The sequence below is a fragment of the Eurosta solidaginis genome, chromosome 4, assembly GCF_040869045.1.
Source record: "Eurosta solidaginis isolate ZX-2024a chromosome 4, ASM4086904v1, whole genome shotgun sequence".
Classification (NCBI taxonomy): domain Eukaryota; kingdom Metazoa; phylum Arthropoda; class Insecta; order Diptera; family Tephritidae; genus Eurosta; species Eurosta solidaginis.
Window position 1 is genome coordinate 25,188,379 of NC_090322.1, and position 21,127 is coordinate 25,209,505.

The 21,127-nt window shown below is 38.5% G+C and overlaps 1 protein-coding gene across 1 annotated transcript in view; it reads right to left on the bottom strand.

Moving 5' to 3' along the window:
- The window catches only part of Mybbp1A (MYB binding protein 1a), a 168,411-nt gene that overhangs the window by 17,486 nt on the left and 129,798 nt on the right, over positions 1-21,127 (bottom strand). The gene's annotated exons all lie outside the window — the stretch shown is intronic.

Sequence of the window (21,127 nt, forward strand, 5' to 3'; positions counted from 1 at the left end):
ATTAAAATGGTTTGCTAAATTTAATTGGTTGGGGAGGGGTGAAGATGGCATTAGGGTGAGTATGTAGGGTCATTTGGAGCAGAGGAAAAAGGGACTCGCTGCCAAGCAGAAATTTGAGCGGTCCAAGGCAGGGTGGGCTTTCTGCGAGGGAGGTGCACGGATGTAAGTTTAATGATGATTGTGACATCCGCCCCGCATCAAGGTGGACAAGGGTTAAGGGCCCCGACCTCTCGCCCTGAGCTAGCTGGGGGACATTCCACCTTGATTGCGCAAAGGGGCGGATTCACCCCTAAAAGGTGTACGTGACAATTATTATTAATATGGCGCCCAATCGAAAGCATAGAGAGGGGGCCGCTATATTTAGTATAGCGGCCAACCAAAAGAAATTTTTTTTAAATACCATATACATATGTATGGTGATAAAGTAAAATGTTATCGTGAGGATTGTACAGCAGCGCCGCTGATTGAAATTGGCGCCCACCAATGAGCAAATTTTAAATTGCGAAATCTACATCTAATGCGTTTGTAATAGCAAAGCTCATTTCATATAAATATATTTCAATCTTTAAAATATACATATACATATCTTTCACGTATGCAATCATCGAATTAAACGGGTCGGGCCGTATGTGACCAACACCCTGTTTCGGTGACTTATTCAGGGTGTTTGATCCGAAAATTTAAATGCACCGAGACAGGCGTTGGAAGCAGATGGCAGACCCTAGCAATAGCCCATAGATGGCATAGCCGCATTAGGGTGGCCGACTATTTGCATCTTTTATAATTTACTAAAAATTATTCTTCTTTCATTACAATACAATCAATCTTTTTTTTTGTAGCTTCAGATAAAAGGGAAGTCCTTATTAAGTTTTTTTGTTAATATGTTGCTCCGTAATTATGGAAATTATACATTATGACCTCAAGCGGTCAGCTGCATAAAGCTAGTGTTGCATAATGTATGCGAATTTTAGAACAGATCCACATATAGATTTTTTTTTGAAATACTGAAGTGCATACACCCTCGTAGGAACGCAAGAGTTTGCTCCAATGACTCCTAGCATCAAAAATTTTTTTTTGATAGGCCTGAATGTTATCTGAACCCTCCCAAACCTATATATATGACATTTGGAATTGAATTTAAAGTATAAATAATTTTCTTTTAGGAAACAATTTAAATTAAATAGTTGAAATAGATTCTTGAAATCGATCGAATTCAAATTATACATTTTTTTTGATATAAAAATCTTTTTTTTTTTTTTGAAACAATTTGCAAGCAGATCTGAAATTGAGTTACCTTTTTTTGGGCGAAACAAAGGTTGAAAATAGACTGTGCGATAGGGGTAAAACACGAATCGCATGGGTCGCTTCGAACCTTATAACACCCGATACAAGACTAAACAATTAAATAAACTAAAATCGGCCAGTATGGCGAACTCCAATGACACTACCTTTATAGATCTTTCTGATCGATTCGGAGGCGGTAGCGCAGCCGTAGCCGCAGGCGGAGAGACTAGGCAAGCGAATACTAATAACGCTTCAGCAGAGCCAAACAAGAGCACCGGTACTATTCCGAAAGCGCCTAAAGAGCAATCGCAACCATTACAAGCTCCACCATCGAACTTGAAGTTTCCACCACCTACTACTAACAACACTGTTGAACCAAATCGAGCTTCTGTAGGCAACCCTTGTGGGCTTAGGGATGAGTTAGCACCAATTCTAAAAGAATTGATGGTCGAGGCGAAACAAGCCATTATGACAGAAATTCGCGAAAGTTTACCGGAGTTAAATAGGGCAGGTCCAAATACGGAGGCAGCGTTAGAGCAGTCAGGGGGAAATGGTAGGGCACATAGTCGAAATAATAAACGTCGAAGACACAATTCGAGCATCGAATCTCGCGATTCTAGGCGTTCCCTCGATTTAGCTTCGCATGTTAATACAAATAATGGTAACGGCAATAGAAACAACAATCCTCACGTGATCAGTGTAACAGCCCACACGCGCAACAACCCACCACCAGTTCGTCAACCACAAATAGTCGAGGAAGGAGAATTGGCGGCTATTTCTGCCGGACGTCGAGGAGTGTCAGGAATAAGGGATAGGGAATTGTCCAGGCCAGACATTAAGGTAGAAAAATGGGGACTAGATTTTAAAGGGCACCGCGATTCCATGCCAGTCGAAGATTTTATATTCCGACTAGAATATTTAAAAGAACAGTACGGTTGTACTTGGAGAGAAATAATACGCGATTTCCACCGACTACTAAGCGGCGAGGCACGTGAGTGGTACTGGCTTTACATAAAGTCGCATGGCAGAGTCGACTGGCCGAGCTTGCAACTCGCGCTGCTACGCCAATTTTCAGACCAACGTACAGATTTTGAGATCCTTAGGGAACTGACAGAAAGGAAGCAAAGGCCTGGAGAAAATATCGACGAGTATTTTCACGCAGTTGGTATTTTACGTTCGCGACTCAAAAATCCGATACCCGAATACGAGATAGTACGATTAGTAAAAGGAAACTTGCGCGAATCGTTAGCTAAAATGGTCTACCCTATTTCGGCATATTCCTTAGACCAATTACGGATGGAATGTAAGGAAGTCGAACGATGTTTTCCGCGCCGAGACCGCATACCGCTGAGTAGTTTTACGCCACGCACACAACAGGTAAACGAAATTTATCAAGCTGAAGATGATGAGCGTTTTGCTCCCGGTGATGAGGGTCAAGTCACCGTGGAGGAAATACGTCATCAGTCTTCAAATAAGCAGTCGGGCGTTCGCAGAAACGTTTCATGCTGGAATTGTGGCGCTGACGGCCACTTCTTTACCGAATGCATGTCGCTTCAGCGGCGCATTTTCTGTTACAAATGTGGCAAACAGGATGTTACTACTCCTAAATGCCCAATGTGTAACCCAGCGGGAAACGCGATTGTGACGGGGGAATCGCGCTCCACCCAAACCTCGTCAAAGTAGACGCGTCAACAAATACCGAACCGGACCTTGAATCCGAAGTTACCACTGATATTTGCATTTTTAAGAAAACCCCAAAAACCAGAAGCACATCAAACACCAGGAAGGAAAGTACGATATCCTATGAAGAACGATTTAGAAAATACCTCGAAACTCGGGAAAGAATTTTTGCAGAAAGCATTGTTATGGGACGTCGGGCAGTTTCGCGTAAAATTCAGAAGGCAAGGGAACGATTTAAAAAGAGGAAAAAACTCCGACAGAAGGTAGTGGCATCTATTAGGAAAATAAGTACAACAGACCCGCGTGTGTATGCGGATATAGATATAAAGGGCATACAAACACGCGGCCTACTAGATACTGGCGCCTCCGTCAATATTCTAGGCCGTGGCTGTCGGGAATTTGTAGAAGGATTAGGAGTTCCTATCGAACGTTATGTGTCTTCTGTCACAACTGCAGGCGGCCGCAGACATAATGTCTTAGGCAAAATCACTTTACCGGTAAAGTTTAATACAGCGGAACAAAAAATTACATTTTTTTTATGCCCATATCTTGAACAAAAGATCTACCTCGGAGTCGACTTTTGGAGGGCGTTTCAGTTGGCACCTGAAGTTATTACCGTGGATGAAATAGATCTAACAAAAATAGAGCAAGAGTTGGTATCTGATGAAGACAGGAACGAACGTCGGGTTTTACACTGTTTAACGCCAGAGCAGGAAGAACGTTTAGAAAAAGTAGTAAAAGAGTTTAGGACATATGAAGATCACGGGTTAGGACGAACTAGCTTGGAAAAGCATACAATAAAGTTAGTCGACGAAGCAGTACCTATTAAGGAGCGACATTATCCTCTTTCGCCGGCAATGCAAGCCATCGTATATGAGGAGGTCAACAAAATGTTGGAGTTGGGCGTTATAGAGGAGAGTGAGAGCCCCTGGAGTAACCGAACGACAGTGGTGAGGAAGCCGGGGAAAAATCGCTTTTGTTTAGACGCTCGTAAACTAAACGCCGTCACTGTAAAAGACGCGTACCCCCTACAAAATATAGAGGGTATACTAAGTCGCATTGACGACACACACTTTATAAGTAGCGTCGACCTAAAGTTCGCGTTTTGGCAAATCGAGCTAGACGAAGCTAGTAAACCTTATACCGCGTTTACCGTGCCTGGACGTCCACTCTACCAATTCGTTACAATGCCATTTGGATTGTGCAATGCGGCCCAAAGTCTATGTCGCCTAATGGACCGTGTCATTCCACAAAGACTAAAGTCAAATGTTTTTATCTATTTGGATGACTTATTAATCATCGCTCCTGACTTTGACTCACATCTTCGAATTTTACAAGAAGTCGTCATCTGCTTAAGAGACGCGAACCTTACGATTGGGTTGAATAAATCGAAATTTTGTTTTAAAGAGTTGCCATATTTAGGTTATATTGTAGGAGGCGGGATGTTAAAGACAGATCCTGAGAAGGTCAAAGCAATACAGAAAATCCCTGTTCCAAAAACGGTAAAAGAGGTGCGCAGTTTCCTCGGAACTGCAGGATGGTATAGGAGATTTATAAAAGATTTCGCCACAATGGCAGCACCTTTGACAGATTCGTTGAAGAAGGGGAGAAAGTTCGAAATGTCTGAAGAAGCAGTGGAAGCATTCAATAGCTTGAAGAGAGCACTCACAAGTGCTCCAGTTCTCAGACACCCTGATTTCTCAAAAAGATTTTTCATACAATGCGATGCATCTGATTATGGTCTGGGTGCAGTACTCTACCAAAAAGAAAGTGATGATGCAGAAAAGCCAATCGCATACTTTTCACAAAAGTTCAACGAATGTCAAAGAAAATATCGTACAACGGAGAAGGAATGTCTTGCGGCGGTGATGGCCGTCAAGAGATTTCGACCATATATTGACTTAATGCCCTTTACAATAGTGACCGACCACGCTAGCCTTAAATGGCTAATGTCTTTAAAAGATTTAAATGGAAGACTAGCTAGGTGGTCATTACAACTACAAGCTTTTAATTTCGAAATAGAACACCGTAAAGGTGCCGACAATATAGTGGCGGATACGCTCTCGCGCTGTATAGCAGAGATTGCCGAATCCCCAATAGCAAATCTGGACACAGTTGAGTTCGAATCGAAGGAGTATAAAGAATTAATTAACACGATTGAAAACAATAGAGAAAGGTTGCCTGATCTTAAGGTAGAGGACGGCATGGTTTTTAAAAAGTTTTTGCCTAAAAATGTAGAATTAGAAGAAAATGAGTGGAAGTTGTGGGTCCCTGAAGCTCTGACGTCAACCCTCATCGAAAACGCACATTGTCCAGAGATAACTGCGCACGGGGGTATGGCGAAAACTCTACATAGACTTAGGAGGTTATACTATTGGCCTAACATGGTGGTACAGGTTCGCAACTTTGTGCGAGAATGCCAGACCTGTAAGGAAACCAAGCCTTGTAATGCAATTTTAAAGCCAGGGATCGGAAAGGAGGTGGTAACAGTCCGCCCATTTCAGAAATTATATATTGACTTTTTAGGCAAATATCCGAGGTCGAAACGCGGAAACTGTTCCATTTTTATCATTATTGATCATTTCTCAAAGTTCATTTTTTTGAAGGCAATGCGCGAAGCTACCGCGAGCAATGTGGTTAAGTTCTTAACCGAAGAAATTTTTCATAAGTTCGGCGTACCGGAAATCGTACATTCCGATAACGGTAAACAATTTGTATCCAAACAGTTCTCGGAACTATTAGAAACGTACGGGGTTAGACACCTAAAAACAGCTTTTTATTCACCGCAATCGAATGCCGCCGAAAGGGCAAACCAATCGGTGTTAGCTGCGATCAGATCATATTTAGAAAATGACCATAGGGATTGGGATTTATACCTAACCGAGATTGAGTGTTCTCTTCGGAGTGCAGTGCACTCTGCGACAGGAGTGTCGCCATACTTTGCACTTTTCGGATTCAATATGTTCACGAACGGCGCGGATTATGCCCTCGCAAGGAAACTGAGTTGTCTTAATGACAATGAAATGTTTGTGCTTGATCATAGTGACAGGCTTAGATTAATGCGCGAGAAAATAAAAGAGAATTTGCACGAAGCGTATGAGAGCAACGCGGCGCGTTACAACAAAAGGATCCGCGAAGTACAATTTAAGCCCGGTCAAGAAATTTACAAGCGGAACTTTGTACTTAGCGACTTTAAACAAAATGTAAACGCTAAATTTTGTCGCAAGTTCACTAAGTGTCGAATTACTAAGGCGCTAGGTAACAATATGTACTTGTTAGAGTCGTTGGCAGGGAAGAGTTTAGGGGCCTGGCACGCGAAGGACCTTAAACAATAAACGAATCCTAAAGAACCTAATTCTACAGAACCTAACCCTTAATAATTAACTTAATACTAGTTAACCCTGATCTAAATAATTTACGGGTAAATAACTTAAAACTACTTAATTGTGTACTATATAACTTAGTACTAAAATGCCGCGTTGTAACCTGTAAAGAATACAAAATGTTATTAAATGGACATAAAAATATCTCATTACTTGCGTTAATACCATCCCGTCGATGAGGGTCAAGTCGGCGGGGATGGACGTTTCCATAAAACGCTCGTCCAAAATATCTAAAAAGAACACAAAAAGTAATGGTTCTTATATATACATTATAACTTTTTTTACTTCCCGTAACGGCACCTAATTCGACGTATGCCCGGCTGAGCTCTCGAGGCAGGAGACGTTGTCAGGGTGTGGGTGTTCCCCGCGTTGGGCGTACCTTGGCCCGCTCGAGTGGTACGGCCGAACTCTCAAGGCATTGGCAAAAGCACCTAGAAAGACGAAATAAAAAGGTATGCAAAAGTAACAATCCTTAGATTCATTTTTTGAAGCAAGTGTACTTCCCGTAAACTCGACATCCCAAAGTCCCAACATCTCGTCCTCTACGCCTCAAAGCCGGAGCCTCCTAAGATACACACTGAAATAAAAATAAAGAAAACAAAACACTTTAATTATTGAGGGCATGAAAGCGTAACACTTATCTAAGTGCACAATTTTTTTGTGTTGGGTAACAAATGCATGAAAGTTACAACAACCACATGAAAGTTGGCAACATCAACTGCAAATGTTTATAAATGAAATTTTAATTTTTTTATTACATGTTATTGTGCCTGAGGCATGTAAGTGTCGCTGGACACCTTTCCCGATATTTTTGGACGCTTTCAGCAGTCGATTACTGCTCCAAAACTCCAAGAATTTGTGGATATCGTTGATCCCTGCGCCATCGAACCATAGGGGCAAAGTGGCTTCTTCCAAGCCGCCCCAGATGCGCAATGTAGGGCCTATAAACCGCACTGCCCTTTTCACAACAAACACTCGCGCACTAAATCTATTTTTATTTAAAATATTCAATAGTTAATAAAATACCGCGGACATTAATTCGTACGATATAAAAAAAAAAAAAGGTAAATAAATAAGAGAACTGTCAAACATGGGGTATATTCACAATAGAGGAATTGGCAAAAGCTCTTTTCCAAGGGTTGCCAGTTAGCCATCGAGAGTGGTGAATATAGGAAAGAGATGAATATAGAGTGTAGATGGTTGCGATTGATTCTGAAGGATGACAAAACAAAACGGTATAGGAAAACGGTGCCGGAGATCGATTCCAACGATATAAAAGGGGGTTACTGTAGGACATGTAAAACTATTGTATTATTGAAAAGCAAGCAAAGCGGTAGTGTGCGGGTGTTCAAAGTGGTGGCGGGAAAGTTGAATAAACGAAATCGGTGAAAATTTAATTTAAGTAAATTTCCTGTGCGCGCAAGGTCCAAAAGGACAAAGTCGTAAATTTTTTTTTTGTTAACGAAGTGTTGGCCAAAAGGCCCTAGATTTCGAAAACTACTCCGGAATCTGGGCAATAATAGTAATGCTAAAAGCCTCAAGTTTCTACGACAAGTATCTGTGGTAATAATGGTAATGCAGCGGTAAGTCACGAGAAGATCCTGTGATAGGGTGGAACAAGAAAGTGGAGACACACCTAAGGAAAGCCTGATCCTTTTTTTTGTACATATATGCGGCATAACCAGCCACTTACCGTGGTAATCTTCGAGAGACGATCGAGCCGAAGGAGACTGTCCGGAGCGCACTACAAACGTTTTGGTAAGTTCCAAAAGAACAAAAAAGTGTTATTTTTTTTTCTGCGTCAAATTGGCATTCACATTCGGTGACCACAATCACCACAAAATAGTCAAGTGAAAATCCCACTTTCTGTTTCTAAAAACTTTCTTTTGTATAATTTTCTGGTAAAAATAATTTTTTTTGTTGGGGATAGTTTTCATTTTTGTTCACAGCCACCCTAGCATGGGTGAAGCCAATTTATATTTCACATACGGACGTTCCAAAACGCGTGAACGCCAAATTGGCGGATACTCCATCATAAATTCGCGCTAATCAATTTTTCGTTCCTCCAGTGGGAAGAACATTCCTAGTTACCTGATACATGCCAGCGCCAGGAAATTATTTTCAACAGATCTTCCAAATTATTTTTAACTGATCTCATATGATATTTCAACCGATTTCACGTCTTAAGATTCTTACCATCAACCGATTTTACGTCAATAAGGAACCGATAAGCGAGGACAATAACCACCACGTAGGAATCTGGCCACAGTGCTGGCGAGAATATAACTACCGGAAATATACCAACCAACATAATTTTTCGAATTAATAGCATATATGTAGATATAATAGCCATTTATATTTCTGTCTTAATTTTTTTGAGCTACCTAATATATTATGTGTAAATTAATGTAGAACCTATATTATTGAATGTTGCCTACATGAAGAAGTGCCAATCGCTCACCGGAAGCACCAAACGAAGAAATTTTGCCTAAATCAACCTGGTTGGAAAGACACCAGTTCGAACGATTCCCCCTCAACCAACGTAAAAGAGCTCTTTTAGGTAGGCTTTAGGGTGCGTGATAACTTAGAATTTTGCTCGAATTGGGCCTACGAAAGTTTGGTTTTACTTTGGTGACGAAAGGTCCGAAATATACTTACAGTCTTTATATACGCGTACATATAAGTTTTTGTGGGTAACACTGTTTATATATCTGAATCATTCGTTGTATATTTCTTTTTTTTGTTGGCCTAAGGATTATATAATGTTCAAAATCGCGAGAGCGAACTTTTTGTCACATAAATAAAAGAGGTGAAGAAAGAGCCTCTGGTGTGAGTTTATTGTTTTTTTTGAAATCCATATTGAACATATATTTAAATAATTTACTTATTCGATACGTTTTTTTTTTTGTATTGTTTGTTCCGAAAACATAATTACATAACATAGTATTGCGTCATTTTTTTTGTGGAAATAGTGTGAGTAATGTACAATATCCGTATACCGCATACATATTCCATTTTAAATAAGTGAATGCGCATTTAAGATACGTGGTTAGTTAGGAATCGGAGGCTGTTATATTACCTTGTATAGTTATAAGAAATTCAAATAAATATGTTAGAACTAAATTGAACTGAAAGAAGAAATTAAAATGGTTTGCTAAATTTAATTGGTTGGGGAGGGGTGAAGATGGCATTAGGGTGAGTATGTAGGGTCATTTGGAGCAGAGGAAAAGGGGACTCGCTGCCAAGCAGAAATTTGAGCGGTCCAAGGCAGGGTGGGCTTTCTGCGAGGGAGGTGCACGGATGTAAGTTTAATGATGATTGTGACATCCGCCCCGCATCAAGGTGGACAAGGGTTAAGGGCCCCGACCTCTCGCCCTGAGCTAGCTGGGGGACATTCCACCTTGATTGCGCAAAGGGGCGGATTCACCCCTAAAAGGTGTACGTGACAGTCTTCACGGTTTTTTGAACAGATTGATGTCCTATTTTTTCATGTATCAGTCTTATAATATTGTCTTCCATTTCTTTTGGCACATAAAGTGCTACTTTTCCTTCTCCTTTGTCTCTATAAATTAAACCATTTGAAAATTTAAAGTCTATTACTTCCTCTTTTTCCATGCGTTCTTTTAAAGCTCGTATTTCATTGTCACGTTCTTGGGCTAGCTGTATTTGAAATTCAGCTTCACTAATATCTATGCTGGCAACTTGACATCGACTTAACGCATCAACATGTCCCATAGATGCACCAATTCGATGTTGAATAGTATAATTAAAACTTTCAAGTTCTAATGCCCATCTTGCAATTCGAGCATTCACCTGTTTCTTCCCTAAAGTCAATGCAAGTGAATTGCAATCTGTAACAATTTTAATTGGAATACCTTCAAGATATACTCTAAATCTTTTCAACGCATAAATTATTGCTAGAGTTTCAAGTTCGAAACTATGGTATCTGCTTTCAGCACTTGTAGCAGTTTTTGAAAAATAAGAAACTGGATGAAATTTACCATCATCTTGACGCTGCAATAAAATTGATCCGAACCCCAATGAACCTGCATCACAATGTAGTTTTGCTTCTTTTAAAGGATTATAAATAGCTAACACTGAACTTTCAGTCAATTTAGTTTTAAGTTCCTGAAATGCACTAACACACTGTTCGTTAAAATCAAAGCTTATATTTTGTTTAAGCAGTTGTTGTAATGGTTTCACAATCCGAGAAAATGATGGTACGAAGCGTCGAAAAAAGGAAAAAAGTCCTATGCAAGAGTGTAACTCTTTTTGGTTTCTTGGTATAGGATAATTTTTTATTGTCTTCAAATGAGTATCTGTAAGTGAAATGCCTTTAGAAGTTACAAAATATCCTAAATATTCAATTTCGTGATAGCCAAATTTACATTTGTTAAGATTTAACTTTAAGTCTTTTTCTGAAATACGTTTCAAAACTAAATCTAATAATTCTTTATGTTCCTCAAAATTTCGCGAAGCTATTATTATATCATCCATATATATAATTAGTTGTTTTGAATCAATGAAGTTTCTAAAAATCGTATTTATAAATCTTTGGAATACAGCAGGTGCATTTTTTAATCCAAATGGCATTCTTAAATACTCATATTGCCCATTCGGCGTTACAAAAGCAGTATTTTGAACAGATTCTGGAGACATCTTGACTTGATGAAATCCACTTTTTAAGTCTAATACTGTAAATATATTTTTCCCTTCTAAATATTCAATGCAGTCATCTATTAAAGGTAGCAGGTAGTTATCCCTCACTGTTAATTTATTTAAACCTCTGTAATCTATACACATTCGCATTTTACCTTTTCTTTTAACTAAAACTATTGCAGAAGCATATGGTGAGTTACTAGGTCTAATGATCCCTTCCTTCATCAGCTCATCAATAGTAATTTGTACCTCATTTTTTTCTAAATAAGATAAGCGTCGCGGGGTGCAATAAAATGGGGTTTCGGTCGTCAAATGAATTTTCATTTCACAATCGAGTGGACGAACCGTTATATCCTTTGGTTTAAGGTAGGATGTTGTTATTATATCATGCAAAGTTAATTTCTTAGTTTTATCTAATTTAAGGTTTATATCTGGTTCTGGCAAATCGGAAAAAATATCAATGCAAAATATATCATTAGTATCTGCACTTTCATTATTACATCCGTTTACTAGAGATAAAGTAGGCTTCGGACTATCATTGATTGATCTTAAAAGATCGTATCTGCTGACATTATGAGTTAAATTTTTTTCATTTACAATACCACAAATTTTCCTTATTTGTATTAATTTTTCCTTGGAATATTTAAGTTTAAATTTTTTTAAACAAATATTAAATTTAGACAGGAAATCTCGCCCCAAAATTACTGGCATGAGCAAACATTCATCCGATAGTATGAAAACCTTAATTGTTTTTATTTCATTTTTAAAATTTACTAAACAATCTATCTCATTTTTAATTGATAATTTATTTCCTCCAACACCAATAAAAGTTGAATTTAATGGACGTCTGCTTGCTCTTGTCAGCTCAACTGGAACATGAGGTTCACGAATCAAACTAACCGGACTACCGGTGTCAAAGAGAGCAATATACTTATTAAAAACTGCTTTTTCATTATTATGGAACTTAATACAAGTTAAGGCAACCGCTTACCAAGTTGACCCTTACCAACGGCCTGCACGCGCAACTTCATTAAATGCTTCATCATCGATTTATTTGTAACAAACAACAGTCAGCAATAAGCACAGTAAACAACAGTCAGCAACGATCGCAGTAAACAACAATCAGCAATAGTTCGATTTTGGGCAATAACAAGAAATAGGGCACACATGCAAATGCAACGTGACGTATGGCCAATGATAGGTGTAATTTTAAGTTAAGACATTCATTGTAATTATTCTTAAGTTGAATCACAACCAATAAATATGAAAGCGGACACAAGTCCGCTACCTTTTTAAAAATATAAAACGTACTATAAAACGTTAATTGGCGCCCAACGAAGGGGCCGGTGTTATTGTGTTCGATAAAATAAGTATTCGGTCGAATAGTATTTGGCAAAAAGTGCCAACGCGAAAAAACGAGTTTCGTGAATATCGAGGCAAAAGCCAGCCCCAAAGAACCCAGCGTTGGATTCCTGTAGGAAGAACGCACGTCTCCAATAGTGCGATTTGGCGATACCAGAGTAGCGGCAGCAAAAAGGAGCAATATCCCACCGCCAGGAGGCGCTTACCGTAAGATTAGTTTAGGTAATATAAAATTTTTTTTTTTCTAAAGTGAAATTATAGCGAAGTGATTGAAAAAAAATAAAGGAAAGAAATTACATATATCGAAAGTATACCAAAATATTAAAGTGAAAAAAATTATAAATTATTGATGCAAAATAAATCATATCGAAATTATATCAGAATATCTTAGCGAAAAAAAAAAATAATAAAAATAAAATATTTATTATTGAGAGAAAAGAAATTAGGACAGACATAAGAAATTTTGAAAAAAAACAAAATCCAAAAGAAAGAATAATAATCATAAGGATTTACCACAAATTTTTTTTTAGGAAACTAAATATTGCTTAGACTAGTTTACAATCTAATATACCAATTTATAATAATATCTGGCTTGTACAGCCATAAAATAATATAATTCAAAGCTGCGATTCACCACGTTCGTGGGGAGCCTCCAGCTTATAACAGCGAATATTCTCTGCGATTCACCACCAAAGGGACCCTCCAGAGAATAATAACACGAAAAAAAATATATTAATAGTATTAATAATAGCAAACTGATATAATATAAGTTTTTCAAACAATGTCAAACCCTAATGGCATAATCCGACCCCCTGTGTTAAATGCAAATGCGCCTAACCCACCTTCTCAACCAACTACCGCTCCTTCAGGTCAATTTAATATGGATCAATTAACAACCATAGTGACAGGACTTGTCACCAATATCCTTAAGCAGGAAGGACGAAATTTAGTACAGGCAGCCCTTAACCCAAACGCTTGCTTTTCCAACATATCTGACGTAACCATAGACGAAAACCACTTGAACAACATAACGGAACTCGACAAAATACCGGACGTTGTTCGATGCCTCCGCGAATTTCTGGTAATCCAGGAGAGTTTAACTCTCGGAAAAAAAGCGTAGATCGTATCCTTCAGATCTACGAGCCCCTAAAAGGAACGCCAAAATACTACGGCATCCTTAATGTTATAAGGAACAAAGTTGTGGGCAACGCCGATATTGCTCTCGAATCTTACAATACACCATTGGATTGGAAGGCTATTTCAAGATGCCTTACTCTCCATTACGCCGATAAGCGAGATTTAGGTACTCTCGAGTACCAAATGACCTCTCTAGTGCAGGGCAACCTCACTATTCAAGAATTCTACCAACGCGTCTATTCCCATCTCTCCCTTATCCTCAATAAGCTCGGATGCATGGAAGTCGGTGCAGAATCTATGCATTTACTTACCCGCACATACCGTGATAAAGCCCTCGACACTTTCATACGAGGACTGAAAGGTGATCTACCAAGATTGCTTGGAATGAGAGAGCCAGTAGATCTTCCCCAGGCTCTTCACTTGTGCCTAAAATTTGAGAACCAAAGCTTTCGTTCCCATTACGCAATGAATAGCAATAGCGCAAATAGGAAGCCTCATGACTTCCGACCACCTCTACCACCCAAAAAACCAGCCAATGAATTTTACCCCCAGTTGGCATACATGCCAAGACCTCAGATGCAAGCCCAGAATCTTGCGTATCACTATCGCCCTCAACCTACCTTTAACAATTTCCAAAATAATCAACCAAATAGACCATTTGGTCAACAAACCCCTTTCAAGCCTCAACTTCCACGTCCAGAACCAATGGACGTCGACAAATCCCTACATTCAAGAGTGGTAAACTATATGAATAGACCACAAGCCAATAATGGTGTGAAGAGACAATCAAACTCCTCACAACAAGTACCCCTAAAACAGCAGAGGAATTTCCACGTAGAGGCAAGTGAGCAAGATTACCAGCAAGACCACCAACAAAACTACCAACAAGATCCACAATACAACACTGACCAATACTATCAACCAAACTGGACTCCTACTGCACAGGAGTACGAGACAGCATTAACAGCAGAAGGAAATGGACAATCAGTCCAGGAATACGCGGAGGGATGCTCATATCCTGAAAAGCAGGACCATATTGATATCCATTTTTTAGAATGAGAAGTTCTTCGTTACCCTACGTCGAATGTAGAACGAAGAACGGGAAAATTCTTAAAATGTTGATCGATACAGGATCGAGCAAAAACTATATCCAACCCTGTCATGTCCCAAAGAAAATACCCAACGACGAACCCTTCATCGCGAACTCTATTGCCGGACAGGTTGCAATTACCCACCATACCATCATTAATATATTCGGCAAGAATGACACACCTTTGAAATTCTTCTTACTTCCCACATTAAAATCCTTTGACGGAATAATAGGAAATGACAGTCTTAAGGACCTTTGTTCAACAATAAATATACGCGACGATACCCTGACATTAGGTAATGGCCTAAGAATAAAAATTAAACAGAAACTTTCTCCAACCGTTAATAAAATTGACATTAGAACTGACCATATGACAGCTACACAAAAACAACACATACACCATTTGACTAGACGTTATCCACATCTTTTTTCAGAGCCCGATGAAAAATTAACATACACCACTACAGTAGTAGGAGAAATCAGGACCTCCTCTGATACCCCAGTCTATACAAGATACTACCCATACCCCCTTGCTATGAGAGACTTCGTAACAAAAGAAATAGGAAATCTACTAAAAGATGGAATCATCAGACCATCCCGTTCACCATATAACTCACCCGTGTGGGTTGTGCCAAAAAAAATTGATGCATCAGGACAAAGAAAATATAGACTAGTAATAGATTACAGAAAACTTAACACTCAAACAATAGCTGACAGATACCCAATCCCAGAAATCAATGAGGTTATCTCACAGCTGGGAAACAACAAATATTTTTCCGTTCTCGACCTGAAAAGTGGCTTCCATCAGATTCCATTAAAAGAATCAGACATTGAAAAGACAGCATTTTCGATTAACAACGGGAAGTACGAATTCACAAGACTTCCGTTCGGACTAAAGAACGCACCCTCTATTTTCCAGCGCGCACTCGACGATATATTGAAGGAGCACATAGGAAAAATATGTTATGCCTACATAGACGATATAATAGTGTTTGGCAAAGACGAACAAAGCCATCTTCAAAACGTCGAAAAAATTTTTCATACGCTAGAAAAAGCGAACATGAAAGTCCAGCTCGACAAGTGCGAATTTTTTCGTCAAGAGGTCGAATTTTTAGGATTTATCATATCCCCCACAGGTATAAAGACCAATCCCGCTAAAGTAAAAGCCATTCAAGAATTCCCATGTCCACGAACATTGAAAGACCTAAGATCTTTTCTTGGCCTCTCGGGCTATTATCGACGCTTCATCAGAGATTACGCTAAGCTAGCAAAACCTCTGACCTCGCTTTTAAGAGGGGAAGATGGACATGCGTCCAAAAATTCTTCAAACAAAAAGCCGGTTGTGTTCGATAACGACGCTATTGATGCCTTCAATAAAATAAAATCAGCATTAACATCGCAAGAAGTCATACTATCGTACCCTAATTTCAAAGAAGAATTCCACCTCACCACAGACGCTTCAAACTACGCTTTAGGTGCCGTCCTTGAACAATCGGGTAAACCGATAACTTTCATATCTCGATCACTAAATAAAACTGAGGAGAATTACGCCGCAAATGAAAAAGAAATGCTGGCAATAATTTGGGCCCTCACTTCCTTACGAAACTACTTATATGGATCTGCAAAGGTTGTAATTTTCACCGATCACCAGCCACTCACTTTTGCATTGAGCAATAAAAACCACAATGGAAAAATGAAAAGATGGAAGTGTATCCTGGAAGAATACAACTATGAGATGAAGTACAAGCCCGGAAAAACAAACGTTGTTGCAGATGCACTATCAAGACCGCCACAAACTGACATTAACACCCTCACAACTACAGAACATAGCAACGAAAGCTCCTCACACCCTCTCATTCCTGCCACTGAAGCCCCCATAAATGCTTTTAAGAATCAATTGTTTCTAATGTTTGGCAACGAGGATAGCTACTCGTTCCAGTTACCATTCCCTACTTTCCACAGACATACAATTACAAAGCCAAACTTTTCTACACAGGACATCATTGATATATTTAAAAGATATTTAGATCCAGCCCTCGTCAACGGTCTGTACACTACAGAAGGGTTGATGGGTAAAATTCAGGAAATAATTCCTCTCCACTTTAGTAATGTTAAAATCCGTTACACACAAACTCTACTTCAGGACGTCACATCAGAAACAGAACAAGAGCAAATTATAATCGAAGAACATCAACGAGCTCACAGAAACAGCCGCGAAAATAAAACCCAAATTTTACGTAAATTCTACTTTCCAAGAATGTATGCGAAAATTGAACAATTTGTAAAAAAATGTTCAACTTGTCGCGTCCAAAAATACGATAGGCATCCAGCAAAACCGCAAATTCAGCCGACCCCCATTCCTCAGTTTCCTGGTGAAATAGTTCACGTTGACATATATTCCACTGAGAAAAAACTAATACTTACCGCAATTGATAAATTCTCTAAATATGCCCAGGTTAAAATGATACCTTCTAGAGCAATAGAGCATATTAAAGATCCGATTCGAGAACTAATGATCGCATTTGGAATACCAAGACTCGTAGTAATTGATAACGAAAAATCTCTTAACTCTGCCTCAATTTCATCCTTACTTAAGGATGAAATGTCCATTAACGTCCACACCACACCACCGTACAGTAGCACAAGTAACGGTCAGGTAGAAAGATTCCACAGCACACTTTCAGAAATAATGAGATGTCTCAAAAGCAATCAGCCTACAATAACATTCGAAGAACTTCTATTTAAATCGGTACAGGAATACAATTCGTCGATTCACTCAACCACAAAGAACAAACCCATAGAGATATTTTTCGGAAATAGACTTTACAATGACCCACAACAATTAGAACAGAAAAGGCAAGAAAACATTGCCTTACTCAGGAAAAAACAAGAACAGGATCTCTCGTATCACAACAAAAACAGACCTGAAAATAAAGATTTCCCCATAGGAGAAATAATCTATGTTAAAATTAACAAGAGACTAGGTTCCAAGCTAACTCCAAAGTATAAAAAGGAGGAAGTCTTGGAAAATCACAGGACAACAGTTAAAACAGTATCAGGACGAACAATTCACAAATCTCTAATAAAAACCTAATTAAATTTCCAGGCAAAATGGACCTCTACAAACTTCTTATTCTCCTCATTACTACTACTACCTCTTCCTCAGACGTTCGAATTCTAGACTACAGCAAATCCCAACTAGTAACAATAGACAATGGACAAGCGAAAATACAAGACGGAACATTTAGACTTATTCACCTCATCGACTTAGAAAAATACGAACAATTTTTGACAGAGACATATGAAGAGATAAATAACCAAATCCCTAACGATCACTTCCTATATCCCCTCCTCAAACATGAAACCATTCAAACCCTTGAAATCCTAAATACACTTAAACCCTCTAACATCAATTATAAAACTAGAAGATCCATTGATATATTGGGAACGGCACGGAAATACATAGCTGGATCTCCCGACCACGAAGATTTAAACATAATAACCAATAATTTAAATAATCTAAACGAAAATAATAATGAGCAAGTAGTAATTAATAACCTATTTGAAAAAAGAATAAATAACATAACTAATATAGTTAATAGAATGATAAACACTATTAGAAAAGAGGAAAATCTTTTAACGGAAATCATAATAAATTTGCAAAATAGAATTAGGTTAATTAAGGAAGAATTAATAAATATAAAATATGCCATCCAATGGGCAAAAGAAAATATATTGAACTCTGTAATACTAAGCAAAGAAGAAATAGAATTGTCAATCAACAAGATGAAAAAGGAAAAAATACCATTTAAAAGTGCCGAAGAAGCACTAGAAATATCACAAATAAATGTACTAAGTAAAGGAATGAAAATTTTATACATGGTGAAAATACCGCTGACACTGAAAGAAATATTTAGAAGAATTATCATACGACCTGTAAAAAGGGCAAAAAATACTATAATAAAAACTGAGTATAATGAAATACTAAAAGGAAAATATTCACTGTACGGAATAAAAAATGATTGTGAAAGTTATAATGATCTAACGATCTGTAAAGAAACAAATGTTATAGATTTAAGTAAAGACTTATGTGTAGCTAGAATAATAAATAGTTTAAATTCGACTTGTTCGACAACGAACGGCCATCACGTCCCTACCTTAGAAGAAATCAAACCCGGAGTAATATTGCTAAACCGGTTCGAAGGCGAAGTGCAAACTGATAAAGTATCTCAACCAATCAATGGAACGCATGTGATAATATTTAACAATGCAACAATAAAAATAAACGGCCAAACATTCGAAAATGTTGAAGCAAGATCAATTGAAACCATTCCCGCAATACTACAGCCAACTCCATTAGAAAAAGACCACATTGAATTACTCTCCCTAGAAGCTTTAAAAGACCTGCACATCAAAAACACGCATCAAATCAATTCTATTAAAAAAGCGACACTCTCTGTCGGAAGTTTCACAACGGCAGCATTCCTAATAATCATAATACTTATTTTCTTCCTAAGGAAACGATCCGTGGAAATACGATATGTAGAAGAAGAAATAGCAAAGCCAGTACAATCCATTACGAATCAAGAAGTTAGCCAGTCAAGTCAAGAAAATCATATTCCAACATATGTGAGTTTTAACAATTTGCCATTCTACTAATGATCGAGGACGCTCACACTTAAAGGGGGAAGAGTTAAGGCAACCGCTTACCAAGTTGACCCTTACCAATGGCCTGCACGCGCAACTTCATTAAATGCTTCATCATCGATTTATTTGTAACAAACAACAGTCAGCAATAAGCACAGTAAACAACAGTCAGCAACGATCGCAGTAAACAACAATCAGCAATAGTTCGATTTTGGGCAATAACAAGAAATAGGGCACACATGCAAATGCAACGTGACGTATGGCCAATGATAGGTGTAATTTTAAGTTAAGACAATCATTGTAATTATTCTTAAGTTGAATCACAACCAATAAATATGAAAGCGGACACAAGTCCGCTACCTTTTTAAAAATATAAAACGTACTATAAAACGTTAATTTACATACTTCATTAAAAGCGTCTACTACTTCATAACTGTCTACATCTTCGAAATCGTTAATTGCAGCTACCTACTTGTTGCTTAACTAGCTTGTATAAAATTTTCTTGGGATTTGGACATGAACGATACTCATGACCCATTTCCCAGCATCGGAAACAAGATCCTTTTGGTCTCATAGGGTATGGACAGTTAGGCTTTATATGTCCTGTTTGTGAGCAATTAAAACAGATATTTGTATGCACTTTATTTTCAACTTTGCTTTCCCTGAACGGTAGCTTAGTGATTTCTTCGCTTTCACGACTCAAATATTTCTTTTCATACCGGGACACCAACATCTTTAACTCATTGATTGTTCGAGCACTTAAAAGAAGGGTTATATTGGAAACATTACTCTCCAAACCATCAATAATAAATTCAATCACTTCTGTGTCAGGGGTGGGTGTTCCCCGCGTTGGGCTGACAGGACGTTTTCTTCCCCGCAAAAAGCTGATGGACCGCTCGTATGTGTGCCCACACAGTACAAATCTTTTATTCAAAAAATTAATTTCACATAGTAAATGGGTATAGCAAAACGAATACCAGCAGTCACTTCCCTTGTAACACCAATCGCTTCACCATCTACATGAACGAGTGGCCCTCCAGAGCTAGCCAAATGTGATGGCAACATCGGGGTGGATATAACGTATATCTCGATTTTTTTTCAAACCCAATTCGGGGGAAACATGCTGTGGTGAACTGACTACATCAGCCGGGACTGTATTACTTAAAGCCAATGAGCTGCCTAACGCTACAACCCAGTAACTTGTACGTCAAGTTGCACTATTTCCAAGTGTCATAACTGGCAAATCTTTACAGTGTATACGTACCGTAGCTAAATCAGATGTTTGATCTATATCTTCCACTTCACCTGGAAAAGTACACCCATCATGAAACGCACTCGTACCATGTTGTGTGGTTTGGGATAACAACGTGTGCATTTTTTAAGATTAGACCATCGGAATCGATACTACATCCAGATCCATTCGATGCAGTGACTGGTTTCCCAGTGTAGTAATCGAACGGTCGGATATCCTTTATTTCTATATACCCCACCGATGGTGTATAGGCGTGTATTACGTTGGCAAGAAAATTGAATTGCCTTCGGTGGTGGCAATGTTAAGGCGGATACATTTGGGATGATTATATTTCTATGTTGGAAAGTAGGAAAGCAGAGGCACAAGTGATAGCCGCAACTGGTAAAATACTAGCGGGCCAACGTGTGTTTGGTTGGCTACGAGCACCGTTGTCGTTATTTGACCATTTTTATCGTGATGGTTTCGTTTATTTTTGCTTTAAATTATTCAAAGCCATCACGTAAAAATTCTTTGTTTTTTTTTTTTTTTGGTTTGTTTTGATCTGCGTTTGCTTTCATGGTGAGCTGTCACAAATGTCAAAACTCGAGTGACATCAAAACAAACAGAACTCAACGAAAGGTAAAGCTTTTGGTA